Genomic DNA, 21,433 nt, shown 5'->3' with positions numbered 1-21,433 from the left:
CAGAAAAAGGAATACAAGACTTCTGAGCTGAGGAAACAGCATGTACAAGAGCATGGAGACTTAAGAGTGTGATTTGTTTATTGAATTACAGGTAGTGGGAAAGGTCTGAAGGTGCAAGGGTAGCAGGAGATGAGGATGGAAAACAGACAGGCTTATTTTGTGAGGGGCCTCCAAATGCAACACTAAAGAGTTTGAAGATTACCCTGCAGGCCATGGGGAAGCATGAACAATGTTAATGGCAGGAACAGAGAACATAGACAGTCCCATGAAAACTTGTATGTATCTTATAAAGGTGACTTAGGGAGCACAGTGGAAGATGAATTTGGGGTGTGAGAAAAAGCCAGGGAGATCATTTAGGAGATGATTACCATCCAAAGGAGGCAGGAAAACAACCTAGGGTAATGTCAGTGTGAATACAGACCAGTCAGGGTGTTTTGGAGGTAGAACTGACAGGATTGCTTGCTGGGGGTGGAGGTTGGTGCTGTGGATGAGTAAGATCAAGTTTCTAGTTTAAGGAACTGTTACCAGATTTTGTATAGGTTCTTGGCTATGCTGCAGAAATGAATTTCAAGAGCATGTCACGTGAATTAGGCTAGTAATTTATTCAGGCAGGGAGGGAGGAGAAATGGGAGACAATAACAGATCAGGGGTACCAGACAGAGAGGAAGGGGTTGAAAAGTGATAAAACAAGCTAATTTACAGACTACAATTCCCCATTATCAGTTATAAATGCCCAGGTTTACTTGCGTAGTGACCCAAGCAGGGGAGAAGGAGGCCAGAGTTGGGGTCCAGAGGTGAGAGAGCGCTCAGGCCTTGTGCCTGCTTTTTGAACTGTTAATTATTCCATCCCTTTGCTAATGGCTGGGGAGGGGTTCCAGCCGTTTGCTGTTTCGATTGATTACTCCACCCATCAATCCCCCATCAGGGCCCAATGATAAAGTCCTTGGGGAATATTCAAGGCTTCTCTTGACTTCCAGAGGAAGTCTTTGTTCTGAATGGCCGAATCTTGGGGAGGCTCTTCCAGCAGCCATCTTGGGTTTATTGATGTCCACGTGGACTTTTTGCCAGGTTCCAGGTCCATCTATTGGTTCCTTGTCTTACTAGCCAGCTTCATTCCCCCCTCAAAGAGTTTACACCATTATTCTTAAAGGGGTTCTGAAAGGAGATGGTCATTCTTCTGTAATTACTCTGCTGGTTAGGGGCAGTAGGCCCTACTTGACAAGGTGTAAAACTCTCCTGCTATTCTATCTTGGAGGAAGATGGATCTGGCACCTTGGGTGAAGCTGGGTGAAGTTCCCATATGGATAGCAAGATGTTGATTCTGGAAGAAATAAACTTAATTAGAATTTTGAGAATATATGGTCCCACTAAGAAGATACTGGATCACAAAAGTGAAAAAAAAAAAAAAAAAAAAAAAGGCTAGGTGCTTGCAAAGGCTGCATTTTCCCAAAGTTGATGGGAAAGAAGTAGAATAGGAAGAAGCATTGCCTTTTTTAGTTATGTTAAAGGAGATGAAAACAGCAAGGTTTTTTAAAGGGGTGTTTGGTTTGCCCTTCCCCTAGTGACAGGCATTTGGGCTAGAGTTAGAGGGAACAGCTAACTTTGACACAGACACTACCTAGTTTTTTCTCCTGAAGAGATATTTCATGCTGTCCAATGAATGGCATTCATATATCCCATCAGGTGCTTCTGGTGACCTGGCACTTTTTTGGGCATCTGGCTTTACTCAGGATTAGTGTACCATGCTGGAAATTCCTTTAACTTTAATAGCTGTGGGAGTAATTGGAATTACAGAGTAAAGTTCCTTACATTTGGGCTCTAATTGATAATGAGGCTTGTTTTCTTGCCAAGTTTTGATCAAAATCTGGTTTGCAGGTCTTGGGTGAGGAAAGGTTGTTTATGGACGATCTCAAAGGGGCTAAGTTGAAGTGGGCCCTAGCCACCTCATTTGATGTTTCCCTTCTGGTGGGAAATCACTTAGTCCTGGTAGGATGGCATGTGGATCTTCCAGTCCTCTCCAGGGTATTAGTTGGACAGGTTCTAGAACAAGGGCTAAGAGGGATACCTGGGTTAAACCTATTCATTAACAACTTAGAAAATGAAGTTTACAAGGACTTTTAACATGTTCAATATTTCTCTGCATATGGTCTAGGATAGAAAAGATATCACCATAATCATCAGGCTTATATCTAGAATAGAATAGAGGTATAGTATTTTAAATTATTTAATGCAGCCAAATAAATGTACATTTGGCTGTATTGAGCCATCATTGGCTGCTGCAGGAGTTTGAAACTGCAATGTTTTTAAATGTAACATTAAAAATAAATTAATTAATTAAAAAAATCAATTTGTAAATAAAATAAGGTCATACCACACACACATACACAAAAGAAACTGCAACGTAGTTTCTATCAACTTCAGAAGCACAACCAGAGATGTGGTAGATACCTTTATTGTTTTAGGGTTCAGTGAGCAACCTAGCCAATAATTCAAATGGAGAGGCAACCTACAGTGTATTGAAGACCCAGGCTGAATGCACAAGATAGTTTGACAATGCTGAAGTCTATCTCTTGATTTTTATACGCTTTTTAAACACTTCCAATGCAATGTGTAAACACTTCCAATGCAAATGAACTTTTTAGTACTTTGCTCTTTACTTCTACACTTTTACCATGAAGATGTTAATTAGCAGATATTTTACTTTAGCAGTAGAGGAAAAACTACTTTTTCCATGTTTAAAATGAAAACTGAAGATTCCCAATGGAATCAAGGTAACTTTTCATTACCACTACTTGAATATGCACATTGAGGTGACTTCCAGACAATCACCTCTATGACACTATACAGTCAATGCTATGAAGTTACTTTTTGCCATTAATATCAATTTAGGTTTCTAGTTAATAATGGCTTCTTAGAAGTAGCCATTTAATTGATTCAGTTTAGAAGATGCTTTAATAAGCTCTTTATAATTGACCATAACCACATAGACTATTTAATTTACCTTAGATTACAATTAGCAACCAATGGAATTTACTTTATGCATTTAAAAGAGGGCAGATCTACATTTCTTTAACTTCATGAATTTAGAGTTTTCATATTGTTAATTTGATATCATCTTGATGTATGAAGTTGTATATTGAACAAGTAGGCAGACATGAATTTGTTTGACACAGAAACATAGGACTCACAATTTTCATTCTCTTACAAAATAAATTTAACTGTAAGATAACATTTAAAAGATTTCTTTGAAGGCTCCTTTTAATTACTCTAATTTGCACTGTGACAAGAATTTTGTTCCTTAATTAATGGCTTATCACTAAAATGTTCCCAATGCTTTAGTACAATTTTCCTTTGCTTCAGGACTTTCTCACCTTGACTTTAGCAGACCTTTGATAAGCAAGACTAATTCTATGTATATTCACTGAGGCTGTTGAAGCCTCAGGGAAACTGGTTTCTCTCATGAATTGCCACTTTTAGGAAACTTGACAGTCAAGGCAGGAGGCCTCCTTCACTTCCCAGTCCTAGGAAATGACAGGACTCTGGTGGCCGCTAGACTGGAAGAGTGGACGTTCAACCCTGTGGTCAAGAATTCCATTAGGCAGCAATTTAGTACACACTTGGAGCCATGAGAGAAAGAAGGGTCACTAATATCAGTAGGACAGGAGAAAGGGGTATCTCAAGTTTGCATTCCCCAGAGCCATAGGGGCAGAAGCTGTTATGAAATAACTATAAGCAAAGGCAAGTGGTGAGGCTAGACTTGAAGCAACCATAGAAGAAGGTAAGGTCAGTTTGGAATTTATACTTAAAATAGGAGGTTTAGGCTAAATCTACAACTATAATTTCAGTTATTATCCTTTTGTTGTTTTATAATATAAAGGCATCTATAAATGATTTAATTCTTAGTTACAGTTTTTAGTATGTGTTTATTTTAAGGTGAACTGGGTACCTTTATTAACTAAGCTACAAGAATTTTATTAGTAATAACTTTGTGAAGTTTCTCTGCTTTTCTAGCAGTTGAGTTAGTTCCACTTGTGATTTATGCATTAAATCCACTAGCAAGACAGTATTGACATTTAAAGACCCATTTTTAGGTTACCTTTCATCATTTTATCCAGTTTGTAACAGGTGAATCTGATTTCCTAGGTGCAAGCAAACTGACAAAGTTAAATGCAGATTTTAAGGTTGACCACACAGTTAAGCATAGATTAAAACAGAAGAATTTTATACCTTTAGCATTTCTAGGAACACTTTGATATTAATTGATGGCACATGAGGTTTCTTTATTTTCCAGGAGAGTTTTAGTAACTGTTCTGGATCTCGATCTCTATTCACACCTTTTATAGGCACAACTGAGTTTAAACTAATGGAAGTTTGAGGTGTTGTTCCTCATTTTTTTAAGGAGACACGGCATGAGGTTTCTGGACCTCAAAGCTATCTGTTCTCTTTTCCTACACTGGTTTAACTGGAATTCAGGTTCCTATATAGAGGCTTCTCTTGGCTATACTGTGGCTGTGTGGAGTAGCTGTAGCCAGAATTTCCTGATTCCTGAGAAAATATTCCTATGGGGAGTTTGCTGGTATGCTAGAGGCTTCACCCATTATTCTAGGAAGAATGAGGAAGCACCTTTTAGTGGACTGATCTGGCATCCCAGATGTTCTAAATGTTCACTACTCCACATAATTTGGAGCTGATGCTCTCTTCCCAGCATCCTGAGAATTTTAATTTTCAGAGCCTGCCTGGCCCAAAGGTGTCCTTGTGGGTGACCTAGATCTTGGGGGATATCTGATTCCAGATATCAGATTAAAGTGCCTGAGCTGAATTGGTGGGAGACATTCTGAGCAGTTACTCCAAATCAAAGCACCTGAGACATCTGTCATAGGAAATATTTGACTGCTCTCTGAATGGATGGGCCGTAGGAATGGGGGACATTCAAAGTTTACTCCTCCGGTTCTTGGCACCCCTACATTCCAGGGTCTGAGACTGATTGCACTGTTAACCCCAATAGAAGTTCCTGAGTTAAATTGCAGGAAATGTTTGACTGCTCTCTGAATCAAAGTTCCCAAGCCTTCAATGTTTTAGGGACATTCAGAGTTACTTCTCTGGTTCCTGCCACCCCAGGAATCACGGACCCTGCTGCCAGGCATTTGTGGGGCTGTCCTGGACTTGGAAGAGAGATCAAATAGATCAGATACCCTCCAAGCCAAATACTTCTCTCTCCTCAGAGGAGGGGCAGAAAGCTTCCTCCTATCCTTCTAGAAGTCTTAGAAGCAGTCCTAGTTTTATGACTTTACTGTCTGATAGTTTCTCAGACCAGCTATCAAAAGGCCATTAAGTGATTAATGATCAATTGTTCTAGCTAACAGGCCTTGGGGCCCTGAGGCAATAGGTTCCTTGCCAGCAAAGGCATTTTCCCAGTTTCACATTCTAACAGAAACCTGTCAAGAGAGATTCAGTAGCAAGAAGTAGGAAGGTAAAACATGGGTAAAGGTTAATTAAGCAAGGGTATCCTGGCTTGTGACACCCCTGGGGAAGGGAACTCCCACAGTATCCATTTTGGCTTTCCCACTTCATCCCCCAGGTAGCTGGGTGTGGTCAGATAGGAAGGCCACTTGCAAAGGCATGGACCTGTGGGAGGGGCAAGCCCCAGCTCTCTTCCATTGCTGTGCTGCCTCTGAGGGGAGAAGGTGGGAGAAGGCAGTGGCCACCGGCCGGAGGGCAGAGCCTCCAGCTGTTAAAAGGGCTTGAAAAAGCAGCCTCACAGATCCCAGTGGTCTGCTGGGGAGCCTCTGTCTTGGCAGGGCCATGATTTGAGCCACCACCCTGTGACCCAGCCATTTTAGCTGGGATCAGATCTCACAAACCTGGGCATGTGGCACTGACACAGAGAATTCCTCTTCCCTCCTGGGAATACATCCTGTGGGGGCTTGTAGGCAAACCCATTTAAAATGGAGAACCAAAGAAAGACATTAAACAAGATGTAGGCTATAGTTTCACTCACTAGCAAGCTCCTGGGCTGGCTTTCCAAATATGTTACTGGATTTTGTCTAGGATCTTGACTATGCTGCAGAAAAGAATTTCAAGAGCACATTGGGTGAGTTAGGCCAGTAATTTATTCATGCAGGGAGGGACAAGGAATGGGAGAAAATAGCAGATCAGGGGTGTCAGGTAGAGAGGAAGGGGTTGAAAAGTGATAAAGAGGGTTGATTTACAGACTACAATTTCCCATTATAGATTATAAATCACCAGGTTTACTTGTGTAGTGACCCAAGCAGGGGAGAAGGCTGCCAGAGTTGGGGTCCAGAGGTGAGAGAGTGCTCAGGCCTCGTGCCTGCTTTTTGAACTGTTAATTATTCCATCCCTTTGCTAATGGCAGGGGAGGAGTTCCAGCCCTTTGCTGTTTTGATTGATTACTCCACCCATCAATCCCCCATCAGGGCCCAATGTAAAGTCCTTGGGGAATATCCAGGGCTTCTCCTGGCTTCTAGAGGAAGTCTTTGTTCTGAATGGCCGAATCTTGGGGAGGCTTTTCCAGCAGCCATCTTGGGTTTATTGATGTCCACGTGGACTTTTTGCCAGGTTCCAGATCCATCTGTTGATTCCTTGTCTTATTAGCCAGCTTCAGACCTGTGTTCATGGTGAAACCAATAGAAGAAATGGGAATGAGTAAGGGAAACAGGACTGGGCCATATGAGCAGGTAATGTGGGACCAAAGCTAATAGATAGTGAAGAAACTTACAACCTGATTGAAAAATCCAACTCCCATGTCTATTTCTGTCTTTGGTAATGGCAAGTCTAAGAGAGAAAACCATTCAGATAATCTGCCAAAAAGAAGGCTTTATGTAATCTATACATTTGGCTTTCTTGGATCAGGGCAATCAGATATCTTTGTTAGTCAATGGAGTCTTGTAAGAAAGTCATGTCCATTTGAAGAAGGATAATAAATTACCATATTTAGGCATATGCTTTTCTTTTTCTTCCCATTTCAAAGTACCCTACTCTTTGATTCCATCTCTATTGGTCATCAATTTAGTTATTGAGTGTTTAATATTAATAATAGCTAGCGTAACAATGTTCCTGGCACCAGGTTACATACTTCATGTTTATCATTTCACAGTAATGTAATGTAGAAGAAACACTTTATTATGATTCCCCCTTGACAGAATCTGAGTCATGGAGAGATAAAGTATTAATAACTTGCCCAAAGCAGACCCAGTTCTTGAAAATGTTTCCTCCAACTTCCATTCAATTTCAACGCCAATGCTTTTTGAACACAACTAATGGATTGTGAAGTCAATTAAGTGTAAATAGGCATTTTAAAAATCAAAGTAAAGTAGAAAAAATGTGAGCACATGTCATGCATAATAAGGCTAAGAATTGTTCTGTAAGGCTTTTGTTTCATTCACACACACACATACATACATGCACATACACACAAACACAAATAGCTAGGTCTGTATGAAAAATGTGCCAAATATTTGGGGTGACTGTGGGATGGAAGCTCTCCAAAAGAGGAAGATATTCACTTTGTAATATTCAAGTTAAGTTTATAGAGGAGGGAATGTTTTTACTAAACCTTAAAGGATGATAAGATTTGGACAGAGAACAGGGTCATTTTGGGTAGAGGACTTACATTTCATGTGAATTGGGAATGTCCCTTGAATATTGTCCTTAGGGATTATATTTTTGAGATTTTAAGCAAAACCAAAAGATCCAAGAAATGGGATTAGATATTGGTTGATTTAGGGCCATGCAGTATTCACTTCCTCTTCCTAAGAGAATCCCCATTTTCTCTGGGAAACCAGTTATCTGGTTGGGGAAGAGATTTGGATGTTGGTAGGATGATTATCTCTCCTCTACTTAAGGAACTGCCATGGGACTAAAAATGGCAGGGGTTGATGCACTCCCCTGCTTCCTCCCTGTGCTTCTCCAGTTGCTGCTTCCTTGCCCTCCAGAGCAGAGTGGTTAGTTCTCCTTTTATGCATATTCCCTTACCTTCCAGGGCATCTGTTAGCTCTTGTCATCCTTCTATATAATTTTCCTTATCTCAGGTTAGAGCTCTAACTAGAACAATGAACCAAGTCTTTTCTTAAATTATCTTACTGAAAATCTCCAGAGCACACCTGTATGTTAAATACTTTACGAGGAGGAAACTCAGGCTCAGAGTGGGGTCTTGCCCCTGGGAAGAAAGAGAAAAGGGGTTTGAACCCAGGTATTAATGAGGACAATATTATTCAATTCTTATATCATTGCAGTCTGCCTTTCCAGAATTTGGAGAAGCTTTTGTGCTTAGGAACTTTCATGTTTTTACGGAGTCTTTTCAGCTATTTTTAAAATGACCAAAAATGTACATGATTGCTATAATTTCATAAAAAGGATGGTTTCGTAAAAGAAAAAAGTAGACTTAAACTAAAGTTTCCTGGTCTCTCTCTCTCTATATATAAAACATTCAGCCAGATAGGCCTCTCCCTCTTTCAGAATGTTTATTAGGGATTCTGGACAGGGGCTTAGATAATTGAGAGGAAGGATTAGAAGGAAGGAGAGAAGAAAATGTTCCCTCAGGCAGAAAAGAAACCAGAGCATTGAGAAAATATTTCCTGAGAAAGCAGAAAATGTGGACAAAACAAAATTATTTTTAAAGACATTAAGAAGAGAGAGGTTAGGGTGGACCAGTGAGAAGAGGGAGAAGGCAAGGAAAAATCTGTGGAAGAAAACAACAAGAGATGGAATGAAGTTTGGCCTGGTTCTAATTTATGTCTATTGACAAATCCATGAAAGCTGTTCTAGGCATGGATATCCCCTCTGTAACATAAGTAACTGAAAGCAGTTATGAATGTATTTTTTTTCTGCTCTTCCTAAAAATATGATACCCCCTATTGACAGAGGCAGCACCAATAAAGTTCCTTGCCTCCAGCTCCACATCCTCCCCCCCATCCCAACCCCAGTGTCTTCTGTTTCTGCCTACAATTCAGAGCTGGTATAATTAGGGAGTTCAGGATGTGTAAGAACATAAAATATTCATGTGTTTACTTGTACTCTCAACTAGACAGATAAAGACAAGTGGTGGAGGAGCAAAATCCCTCTTCTAAGATTTTGTTGAAAATTTTTGATCCTTAAAGACTGGCCCATTTCTGGTACTTTCTCTAACTTGAGAGTGAGGAAGAAAGGAAAACTATGTTCAATTGAGTCCTCAAATGCGTTTTTAAAATTTTACCTGCTGAATTCTGAAAAGGGTTCTAGGATGTATGGTGAAAGTTTCTACAGAAAGTTAATCTTGTTTATTAACTGCCATCAATAAATTAAAGTGGGAAGTTTAAGGGAAATTAAATGACAAAAGTTTAATATTCAGAAAAGAACTTCTGTAAGTCAATAAGAAGATGAACAACTTAGTAGAAAAATGGGTAAAATACATGACAAAGCTCTCACAGAAAAAGAAATGCAAATGTTTCCATAAATATGAAGAGGTGATCAACCTAATCAAGATATTTTCACACCCACCATTTGGCAACTGAGCTCTCATACAGTTTTGGTAGTTGTGTAATTAGGTAGAATCACTTTACAGAAGAGTTTGGTATTGCCTAGTAAAAAAAAGAAAATTATGTATGTTTAATGGAAGATGTATAAAATGATCATATTAACTTTTTTGTAGTGGCAAAAAAAATAGGACCCAGTCCATAGGTCCCTCAGTAGAAGAATAGATGCATAAATTGTAGTATACTATTATACATTTATGAAAAATGAATAAAGTATGGCACATGCATAGACATGGATAAATTTCAAAAACATAATATTGAGCGAAAGTAGTCACAGAAGAAATACATGACATGATTTCCTTTACATAAAGCTGAAAAAATAAAAAAGATTTAAAAATAACTTTTCAAGGATACATACATAGTTGATAATATTATAAAGAAAAGCAAGGGACTAATTAACAGCCAAATCAAGATGATGCTTATTTCTGTGGGTGAGCAAGGTGGATGCAAGAAGTGAGGGGCACATTTTCTGTAAGTCTTTACTGTATTTTATTGTTACACTGAGTAATGGATATACAGGTGTTTATCTTATTGCTCTGTATCTTTTGGTGTATTTTATATTCTGTTTTTTTAAGGGTCTTTTTATTATTAGAGTTGCTGTATGTTTATAGAAAAATCATGTAGAAAGTACAGAGTTCACATATATCTCTCTCACGTGCACTTTTCCCTATTATTCACATTTTTCATTAGTGGGGTACTTTTGTTACGATTGAAAAAATATTCTTAAAATCATGCTATTAACTTTAGCCTGCTGTTTATATTAGGGGTCACTCTTTGTGTTATACAGTTGTATAGTTTGTATCTGTGTGTGTGGTAATTTATAAACAATCTGAAATTTCTCATTTTCAAATATACAATTCAGTGGTGTTAACTATATTCCCAGAGTTATGCCTCCATCACTACCACCCATTGCCAAAACTTTCCCATCACCTTAAACAGAAATTCCGTATTAATTAAACATGAACTCCTCATTCCCCTCCCCTCTCCTCCCCAGCCCCTGGAAGCTGAATTCTAATTTCTCACTTTGTAAATTTGCATATACTGCTTAGTTCATAAACTGAGCTCAGGCTGTATTTGTTCTTTTTTACCTGACTGATAGCTGTCTTTTTAAAAATAATTTTATTTATTTATATCTCCCCACACCCTCATTGTTTACACTTGCTGTGTCTGTTGATCTTTTGTTTCTTTAGGAGGCACTGGGAACCAAACTGGGACCTCTGTTGTGGGAGGGAAGTGCCTAATCACTGAAGCCAACTCTGTTCCCTGCTTTGTTGTGTCTCTCATTATATTTTTCTTCTTATGTCACTTGTTGTGTCACCTTGTCATGTCAGCTCACTGTGCCTGCCTGTCGTGCCAGCTCGTCATCCTGCTCATCCTCTTTAGGAGGCACTGGGAACCTCTGCTCCCTGCTTTGTTGTGTCTCTCATTATGTTTTTCTTCTTGTGTCTCTTGTTGTATCAGCTTGTTGTGCCTGCACGTCATGCCAGCTCGATGTCTTCTTTAGGAGGCACCGGGAACCAAACCACAGACCTCCCATGTGGTAGGCAGGAGTACAATCGCTTGAGTCACATCTACTTCCCTATAACTGTCTTTTAACAGAATACTGGGCATGGACAAAAATAAAATTCAAGATTTAGCAAATGTAGTGTGATATCCTGGACTGGATACCAGTCTAGAAAAAGGACATTCATGAAAAAATGTTGAAATCTGAATAAGGTCTATAGTTTATGGTATTCCACTAAAGTTATTTTCTTAACAAAAATACCACAGTTATATAAGAACTTAACATTAGAGGAGATGGGTGAAGAGTATACGGAAACTGCACCATCTTTACAACTTTTCTGTACATCTAAAATCATTCAAGGATAAAGAAGTTTTAAATCAGTCTTTAGTGTTTCTATAAGATGTAAAGATCCTATGGCAGGGCTGTGTAATGATCAGCTTCCTCTCAGAATGTTATCTCTGGCTCACCCCATCAAGAAAGCAGAGTGAGACTTCTGGGCTCTGTCATTACAGGGAAGCTTTGTACCACTAAGCCAGCAAGAACTGGCAGAAACATCTTTCTCAGGGCCCCAGATAACAGTTACAGCACTGCAGGGTGAGTCAAGGACAAGGCTTCTTAAAAGCAGTAGGAGCCTGAGCTGTCCTGGTGGTCCCTCCCTCCCCAGCTCTGCTCCTGGTCCGGGTCCATAGTCCTGGTTCTAGAGGGAGCAGGGTGGCCCTTGTGCATGGGCTGGGAGCATGGGAGTCTGGCCCAATTGTCTGGTGTGGTCTGAGGGACTCACTGTCCCAGAATTGCGGCGGGGGCTCACTGAGGTGTCCTACAGAAGGCTTTGGGAGATCAGTCAAGCAGTGCTGCCAGGAGTGAGGGATGGCAGGCTGTAGGACATGCAGTGCAGTACCTGGGACTGTGAGGAAACTATTCTCTGGGAAGAACTGTAAACAAGGGAATTCCTAGGACCCTACTCACAAGCCTCAGACAAGATGTAGGTACAGAGAGGATCAGGGAGGCCCTAAACTTTGGCCTGGAACTATTCTTCAGGGCTGTATGGATAAGCCCTGAAGGAAAGCATTTGTGCAGGTCAATCTTCAAAGACTGGGAAGACATTTTCTCTCCTCTTCCTTATTTTCTTGTCCTTGTCTGTTTTTTTTCTTTTTCTTTTTCTTTTTTCTTGGTTCTTTCTGACTCTGTTGCACTGCCAGGTCTAGGGTCTATACTCACTTGCTCCTATACTAAGTTGGCAGGTGCCATACACTTGGACGCTTGTAAGGGGAAGGGCTGGGGGAAGAAGCATACTCTGTTTTTTATGTAAAAAATATTTCACAATCAATTTTATTTTATTTTAGGAGGTACCAGGGACTGAACCCAGGACCTTGTACATTGGAAGCAAGTGCTCAATAACTTGAGGTATATTCATTCCCTCACAATCGTTTGTAAAAAAGATTATTTTTAAGGATATGCCACATGGAAAGCCTGATAAGCAAAGTGAGCCTGGTCAGAGTCTTCAGACTGGTGTTAGAAGAAATTTCTGTTTAAAAGAACAAAGGGGCTACATGACCCATATGATAACTAGATGGTCCTCCCTTCCTGGAGCTAGAGAGACTCAGCAGTCCTGAAGACTCAGCTGGAGGCCTGGAGTCAAGAGCCCCTGGATGGCCACTCAGTGGTGGTAGTAACGCTGTTATGGTTGAAATTTGCTGGACCGGCAGGTCTCCACCACTCTTTTTTAGGTTACAGTGTTGTTGTGAAGGTGACTGGGCTATATGGAAAGATTAAAGCTCTACCCATGTGAATGGTGTGATTCCCTTCCGCTTGGGCCTTGGTGAACATCAAAGTATTGGTGAAGAGAAATGCATCATTTTCCATTTTTTAAAGCTATCAGTATAAAGAGAAAGAAGCATCAAGATAGGGTTAAAAATAATAGTGTCTTTAAAATATTGAAATGGAATAAATTCACGTTTTAACATTGATAAAATACAGCGTAATAGAATTATGATATCGACGAGGTAACTATAGGATTTATTAAAAAATACCAGTACCAAGAACTAAGAGACTGTGTGTGAACCAGTAACATGACTAGTTGTAAGTCATATGATTAAAATCTTCACGGTATATCTCTGTGACTAGATGTCACCTTTGAAAAGGGGATCAAAAGTCTCAATTTACATCCCTAGATATCCTGTTTCAACTCCTGTGATAGCTCCTAATCTAAACTTTGGTCAAAATTTTAAAATGGTACCCATGGTCTGATTCAGGGAGATGTTTACTGACATCTTATAAATAGGTTGAAAAGCCAGTGTCTATGTTGTACTAGTGCAGTGTATAGTTGGGGACACATGAGTTCAAATCCTGACTTTACAATTTCATACTTGTGTAACCTTGGGCAAGACACTTGCCTTCTCTAAACCTCAGTTTCCTTATCCATAAGATAGGTACATGTATTCAGGTCTTAATAAGAGTTCCTAAAATTGTGTATTATAGTTGCTTGTATGTATGTCTTATTTATTCTTTTAAATAGTAAGCTACTTGAGGACACAAATCCTCTGTGATTTTTTTTTCACAAATGCCCTTTATCATTTAAGGAAGTTCCTTTTTATACTTAGCATTGTGAATGTTTTTAAAAAACTTATTGAAGTATATCACTCATACATAAATATACATAAACAGTAAGTGCATAGTAATAGTTGTGAACTTACAAAACAAACATATTTAACATCATACAGCACTCTCATATACTTCAACCTACCACAAATACAACAATGCATTGTTGTTAAACATTTTAAACTAATGATTAAAGAGCATTGTCAAAATATTACTACTAACCAAAGTGTTTTTCCCCAACCCACCCTATCATTATTATCTTTATATCATTTATATATGAACATACATAAACAATAAGGGTATAATATGATGTCATGCAAACACGGATAACATCATACAGGGTTGTCATACATCAACTCTCCACCAATACCTTGCATTGCGTGAGACATATGCTACAAATAATGAAAGAATATTGTCAAAATCTTACTACAAATTATAGTCCTTATCTTATATTTGGTGTAGTTTCTCCCCAAACCACTCTATTATTATTTCTAAAATATATTTTTATGATAGAAGTTGTAAAATTATAAAACTGTCATGCACGTGTACAGAATTCCCAAACAACAGCCCTCTATCAACACTCCACACTGTGGTAGAACATTTGTTGCAAATAATATAATATCATCTGATTGTTCCCACATCCATAGTGTACATTTGGCACACATTTTCCATAATGCTCCATTACCTACACAGTACATCTTTGATTTAGATGCAAGAATATTATATTATTACTGCTAACCACAGTCCATAGGTCCCTCCAGTTGTATCTTTACAATGCTGCTCCACATTCTCACCAACCTGCAATAGTGATGTACATTTGCTTTCGCTCCCAAAGGATACTCTTGCATCTGTACCATCAACCACAATTCTCATCCACTTCTTGGTTTACTGTGCTATTCAGTTCCTAGATTATTCTCATTCTGTCAGCTGGCATTTACATACCTAGACTAACATTTTCAGCCACATCCCCATTTATAAACTAGCTGTTACTATGTGTTACCATCCACTCTATACATTTCCACACTTTTACAGTAAAGCTAATTAAAACTTCTACATACATTAAACATCGGTAGTCTATCTCAGTCCTCCTCTCATCTCCTTTAAGAATCCACCACCTACCACCAGGTCTTGAAGCTATTTTCCTACAATTTCTTCTAGAAGCTTTATGGTTCTTGCTTTTTTTTAGGTTTTTTATCCATTTTGAGTTAATTTTTGGATAAAGTTTGAGATAGGGGTCCTCTTTCCTTCTTTTGGTTGTGGCTATTCAATTCTGTCAGCACCATTTGTTGAAAAGACTGACCTGTGTGGGTTTGACAGGCTAGTCAAAAGTCACTTGACCATACATGTGAGGGTCTGTTTCTGAACCATCGGTTTGGTTCCATTGGTCTCTTTATGCCAGTACCATGCTGTTTTTACCACTAGAGCTAGATAATATAATTTAAAGTCTGGAGATGAGAGTTCGCTTTTCCTTTTTAAGATGTTTATGGCTATTCATGACCCTTACCCTTCCAAATAAATTTGATAATTATGTTTTCAATTTTAAAAAATGCTAGTGAAATTTTTATTGGGATTGCATTGAATCTGTATATCAATTTGAGTGGAACTGACATCTTAATGATATTTAATCTTTCAATCTGTGAGCATGGAATGATCTTCCAGTTATTTAGGGCTTTTTAAAATTTCTTTTAACATTGAGTTGCAGTTTTCTGAATACAAGTGTTTTACATTGTTGGTTAAGTTTATTCTTGACTATTTGAGTTTTATCTGTCATATTTTATTTTCCCCACTCTTTTGACACTCTTAGTTACTTTTATTGCTATAGTCTTCATTTCTAGACTCTCTTCCAGGCCTCTCTTTTCTGTCTTTTCTTTTCAGGCTCTAGCACACCCTTTAGTATTTCCTGAAAACCTGGCCTCTTGGTTAGAAATTTCTCAGTTTCAATTTATCTGTGAATATTCTAAACTTTCCCTCATTTTTGAAAAACAGTCTTGCTGAATATAAGATTCTTGGCTTGAGGTTTTTCTCTTGCAGTATCTTAACTATATTGTACCACTGTCTTCTTGCATTCATGGTTTCTGGTAAGAAATCAGCATTTAATCTTATTGGGTATCCCTTATATATTATGCATTGCTTTTCTCTTGCTGTTCTCAGAATTCTCTCTTTGTCTTTGGCATTTGATATTCTGATTAGTATGTGTCTTGGAGTTGGTCTATTCAGATTTTTTCAGATGGGAGTACATTGTGTTTCTTGAACATGGATATCTATGTCCTTCAATAGGGTTAGGAAATTTTCTACTGTTATTTCTTCAAATATTCCTTCTGCCCCTTTTCCCTTCTCTTCTCCTTTTTTGGAGACCTATGACATGTATGTTTGCATGTCTTTTGCTGTCATTTAGTTCCCTGAGACCTTGTTCAGTTTTTTCCATTTTTTTCTTCATCTCTTCTTTTGTATGTTCCCTTTCAGAGGCTACTTCTTCAGGCTCACCTATCCATTCTTCTTCCTCCTCAAATCTGCTATTATATGATTCCAATGTTTTTTAAACTTCATTTATTGTTCCTTTCATTGCCATAATATCTGCTATTTTTCTAGGTATGCTTTCAAATTCTTCTTTGTGCTCATCCAATGTCTTCTTAATATTCTTAATCTTTTTAGCCATCTCATTGAATTTATTAAGGAGATTTGTTTGAACATCTACAATTAGTTGTCTCAACTTCTTTATGTAATCTGGAGGCTTATTTCATTCCTTTAACTGGGCCATATCTTTCTGTTTCTAGGTGTAATTTTTTGTTGGTGCCTTGGCATCTGGCTTACTAGAGTATTTATTCTGGGTGTAGTTTTTCTTTTTAGTTTAGGGCTTCCTACCATTTCTCCCTTGCTGGTTGTGTAGTAGGAATGAAGGATGTAGTTGGTGCTATAAGCAGTGGAGGCTACAGCTGCCCTCATTACCCCAGGGACCAATGAAGTTTCTCCCAACTTTCTCCTTTGCCAGGGATAGGGACAGAGTCACAACTGTGTGGGATAATCCAAGTCATGCAGGCCTAGACTGTAGTTGCCCAGAGAGATTGATGAAGCATCACACCCTTTTCTCCCCTGCCTGGGATGGGGATGGTGCTGCAAGTGAAGGCAGCAATCTATGCAATATGGGTCCATGATGACCTCAGTTGCCCTGGTGGACTTTCAATTATTCAATCTTTGCCAGCCAAATGTACCTGCAGTTACCTGGATAGGCTGGTGCAGGGCCCACCAGACTCCTCCCTGCCAGAATTGGGGCTGAAGCCTAGGCTGGGGCTGAAGGCTGATCTGGGTGAAAGAAATTGGTTCCTACCATCATTGTAATTATTGGTCAGTCAGGGTTCCCCTCATGCTGGGAGTGGAGTCAAAATGGCAGCTTTTGGCCTCTTTCCAACTTGGACAGGTTTATACTTTAGCTGTTCTTAGAGTTACACTTTAACCAGCCAAATTTACTAATCAGTAGCTGAATCAGTGGCCAACTATCTCTTCCTCCCCTGTTTTTGGGAAACAGAGCTTCAAATTCCAGCTACAGAATAGCTTCTGGGGTGGCTTGTGCTGCCAAAGTAGGACAATCACTGGTCTCTATGGCTTAGCCATTTATTTCCTGAGAGGCTGGCGCAGGTCCCCCTGCTTTTCCTACCTGCCAGAGATGGAGCTGGGGCCTAGGCTAGAGTTGCAATCTGACCTGGACGGAAAGTAGCCCATCCCTACCAGCACTGTGATTTTCAGTCCACCCTACTTCCCCTCATGCCAGGCGCAGAGTCAAGATGATGGTTACTGGCCTCTTTCAGACTTGGACAGATTCAAACTTTAACTGTTCTTAGGATTATACTTTAGCCCGCTGAATTTACTCATCAGTAGCTGAAGTTTCTGCCCAACTGTATCTTCCTCACCCTTTTTTGGGAAATGGAGCTTTCAATTCCAGTCATGGAATAACTCCCAAGGTGGCTTGTGCCTCCAGGGGAGGATGGGCACTGGCCTCCATGGCGTGGAGCACTCTACTTATGAATCTTCTCTGCAGATGGGCAGTCTCCTCCTTCCATTCCTTCATGGATGTTTCAGGATGATCTTTTAGTGTTCTGGAAGCCCCAAACAGGTGCTTCAGCTACATCCAGGTAGCTCTGGGTGTTAGTTAATTGCCCTGTAGCAGGACCTGACTCTAGGAGCTTCTTACTCTGCTGTCATCTTGCTGGTTGTCCACCTGTGTGATTCTTTTTTTTTAAATTTTTTTAAATCCCAAAGTACTTTACACTAATCCTCCTGAAATCCCTCTTATGGACCAGGCATTTTAAACTTGTTATTCATTCAAGTCTCATGGCAAGCTTTTGAAGGTGGCGCTAGTACTTCACTGAGGCTCAGAAAGGTTAAGTTAGTTACCTGCTAGTGAGTGGTTGATTTGAATCTAGATCTGTCTGTCCTTGCTCTTTCTACCATACTATGATGCTACCTCCATTTGTGCTCAGTATGTATTTGTTGAATGTGTTTGATAGACTTATCTCCAATAAATGAATCTTTCATTGAGATACTCAATCAACTATCCTGTCATTTCTCTTGTCAAAGTAACAAACATTTGTGGAATACAGTGATCAACCATAAACAGGTGTGCTGCCAGGTTAGGTTAGGTAGAAGGCTGCTACCCTAGGAATGGCAGCATAGGGCAAATTAAGTTTTTATGGAGCAAAAGGATTATAAGAAGTGTGGTGTATGGGATACCTTTAGAAGGTTGGGTTTCTGTACTGCACACATGGCATGAAGGCATTAGGTATGTGACAAAGGAAGGAGGAAAGAAAGAACAGAAAGGAGGACACAGGCAGAGACTTGGCACCTGAAGGAAAAGCATCAACACGTGGTTGAGGGAAGCAGATGTGACCCAAGTAATTGAGCTCCTGCCTGCCACGTGGGAGGTCCTTGGTTTGATTCCTGGTGCCTCCTAAAGAAGACAGAGAGCTGGTACAATAGGCAGGCACGGTAAGCTGATGCAATAAGAGACACAAGAAGGAAAACATAATGAGAGATGCAAGAAAGCAGGGAGTAGAGTTTCCTGGTGCCTCCAAAAGAGGACGAGCCAGACAGTGAGATGATGCGACAGGCAGGTGTGGCAAGCTGACATAATAAGAGATACAAGAAGAAAAACACAATGAGGGAAGCAGATTTGGCTCAATGGATAGAGCATCTGCCTACCACGTGGGAGGTCCAAGGCTCAAACCCAGGGCCTCCTGACCTGTGTGATGAGCTGGCCCACATGTAGTGCTGATGCATGCAAGGAGTGTGGTGTCATGCAGGGGTACCCCTGCATAGGGGAGCCCCACGCACAAGGAGCACACCCTGTAAGGAGAACTGCCCAGCACAAAAAAAGTGCAGCCTGCCCAGGGTGGCACTGCACACACACACAGCTGATGCAGCAAGATGACGCAACAAAGAGAGACACAGATTGCCGGTGCCGCTGATAAGAATACAAGCACGCACAGAAGAATGCACAGTGAATGGACACAGAGAGCAGACAACTCTGGGGGGAGGGAGTGGAAAGGGGAGAGAAATAAATAAAAAATAAAAATCTAAAACAAAACAAACACAATGAGAGACACAACAAAGCAGGGAACAGTGTTGGCTCAAGTGATTAGGCACCTCCTTCCCATATTAGAGGTCCTGAATTCGGTTCCTAGTGCCTCCTAAAATAAACAAGGAAGCCTAACAGACACTGCAAGTGCAAACACCAAGAAGGTGGAGAGAAATAAATAAATAAAATCTTTAAAAACAGAAAACAAAACAAAATAAAAATATGTGGTTAATATTGAGGGGAGAAACCTGGATGAGTTTTTCTTTTAAATTTCTCTACATTTCTATAGCTTCCAAAATTTCTATGAGTTTTGTTGTTGTTGTAGTAATAAAACAATCCACTGAACTTTATTTAAAAACATATATGTATACATCATGTCAGCCTTTTCTCTCTACAGATTCGCAGTACAGAATGACAGACCTTTGTTTGGATTTGTGGAAAACTTGAAAATAATCTGATTCAAATCCTCCCTCCCTTGTCCATTATAATCTCTTTCTGTCTATACAGGGACGGTTTGTCAAACATGAAGTATATGGGGAGGAATAAGAGATGATCAAGGATCTCATCTCTATTTTTCCCTGGAAAGTGGAGATGTAGCAAGAGGAAAATTATAATAGAAGGTAGCAAGTACCAGGTGTTTATCATTGTGTCCAGAATAGATAGAAAGTATTGGAAAGTCAGTTAACTCATTTAAGTGAATCCAAAAGACACCCTTCATACTCTTCTATGAGTTAAAGATGCCCTGGGTGTTTTAAGTCTGTTAATCAGGAATATAGAAGAAAGGCAAGACTTCGAACAGTTAGGAGTGATATTTTCAAAATGCTAGTTAGCAATATATTTTGTGAGTATCTTTTCCAATATTTGCATATACTAGTTTCTTATCTAGCCTCAAACTCAGCTTGAAGGTAATTGGTGCTTATTCCTTTTTCTTTAATGCAGGGATTATCCAAGACAAGTGGGTGGAAATTTATCAGTGTTATCATCAGAGAAAGAGAAAGAATGCAAGCATTGCTACTTACTAGATGTGTGACTTTAATAATAATCACCACCATTCATTGAGTGTTTACCTCATACTAGATACTTATATTATCTCAAGCTACATATTAATATGTTTATATATTATTTTTTCTACTGTTCAGTTGGGGAAACTGTAACTCAGAAGAGTTTAGTAATTTTTCCAAAGTCCCATGCATGTAAGTCCATGCCCAAGATTTAAACCTAGATATGCTTGATCTAGTCCATGATCTTACTCACTCCTCTCTACCCCATCCTTGGACAAATCATCAGGACTTCAGTTTTGTCTTTGGAAAAGTAGAGAAAATGTTTCCTAACTTGAAGTTTTATTGTGAGGAGAAAATCAATATAAAGCATTTAGTGGATGCTCAGTAGATGTTGCTTCTCTTTAAAAGAAAAACCTGAAAACTGCAGAATGGCATTTAATGATGGGCTCTCAGGTAAAAACAGCTGAGTTTCAAGTCCTTACCTAAACTATTAAAGATTGCTCTTCAAGTTTTATGGGATTTGGTCAAAAAGAAGGGAAAACTTGCAACATTACAATATGTATACTTATCCAAACCAAGAGCAAGAAGACAGACTATTCCATTTCAATGATTTCTTCATGAGACAAAAGAGGAGATAAATATAAAAAATAAGGATGGAGGAGTAGGAAATTCCAGAAATCAGTCCCTTCACCAGAATAACTATTAAACAGGTAGGAACTGTCTAAACTATTTTGAAATTCTGAAGTTAAGTAGAACACTGTGCAGCATCCATGGAAGGACAAGAGAAAGAGGTTCATAAATGTCAGTAAATACTGGTGAAATGCATTCTCTCTAAAGTGCCTGTTAGTCAAAAGCAGCTTAGGACAGTAAAAGTGGCCTAGGAAACAGTTGGGCCACCTGAACAAAGGCTTACCTGCTTTAATTCAGCAGGGGAGCACCTGAGAGAGGAAGAAAGTGTTTCCTAGGGAACAGAGGAGCATTCAAATTCCTGTAAACTGAGGAACTCCTAAGGCCACTAGCAAGCACAAGCCCAGGCCAACATACAGGCTCAGAAAAAACTTGGAGGGGCCAGCACTTGGCATTTGCCTTGAGCTGAATTTCTGGATAGGAGGGCTGAATACTGAAAGAAAGCACTGCCAAGACAAAGGCAATATGCAAAGTCTGTGAAATGTGATTTTTTTTTCTTTGTTTGGTTTTTTTTTTTTTGAAAAAGGGAAACATGTTTTAATTA

This window comes from Dasypus novemcinctus, chromosome 8 (assembly GCF_030445035.2).
Source record: "Dasypus novemcinctus isolate mDasNov1 chromosome 8, mDasNov1.1.hap2, whole genome shotgun sequence".
Classification (NCBI taxonomy): Eukaryota; Metazoa; Chordata; class Mammalia; order Cingulata; family Dasypodidae; genus Dasypus; species Dasypus novemcinctus.
The sequence above is the reverse complement of the archived record's forward strand: the minus strand, read 5'-3'. Positions refer to the sequence as shown.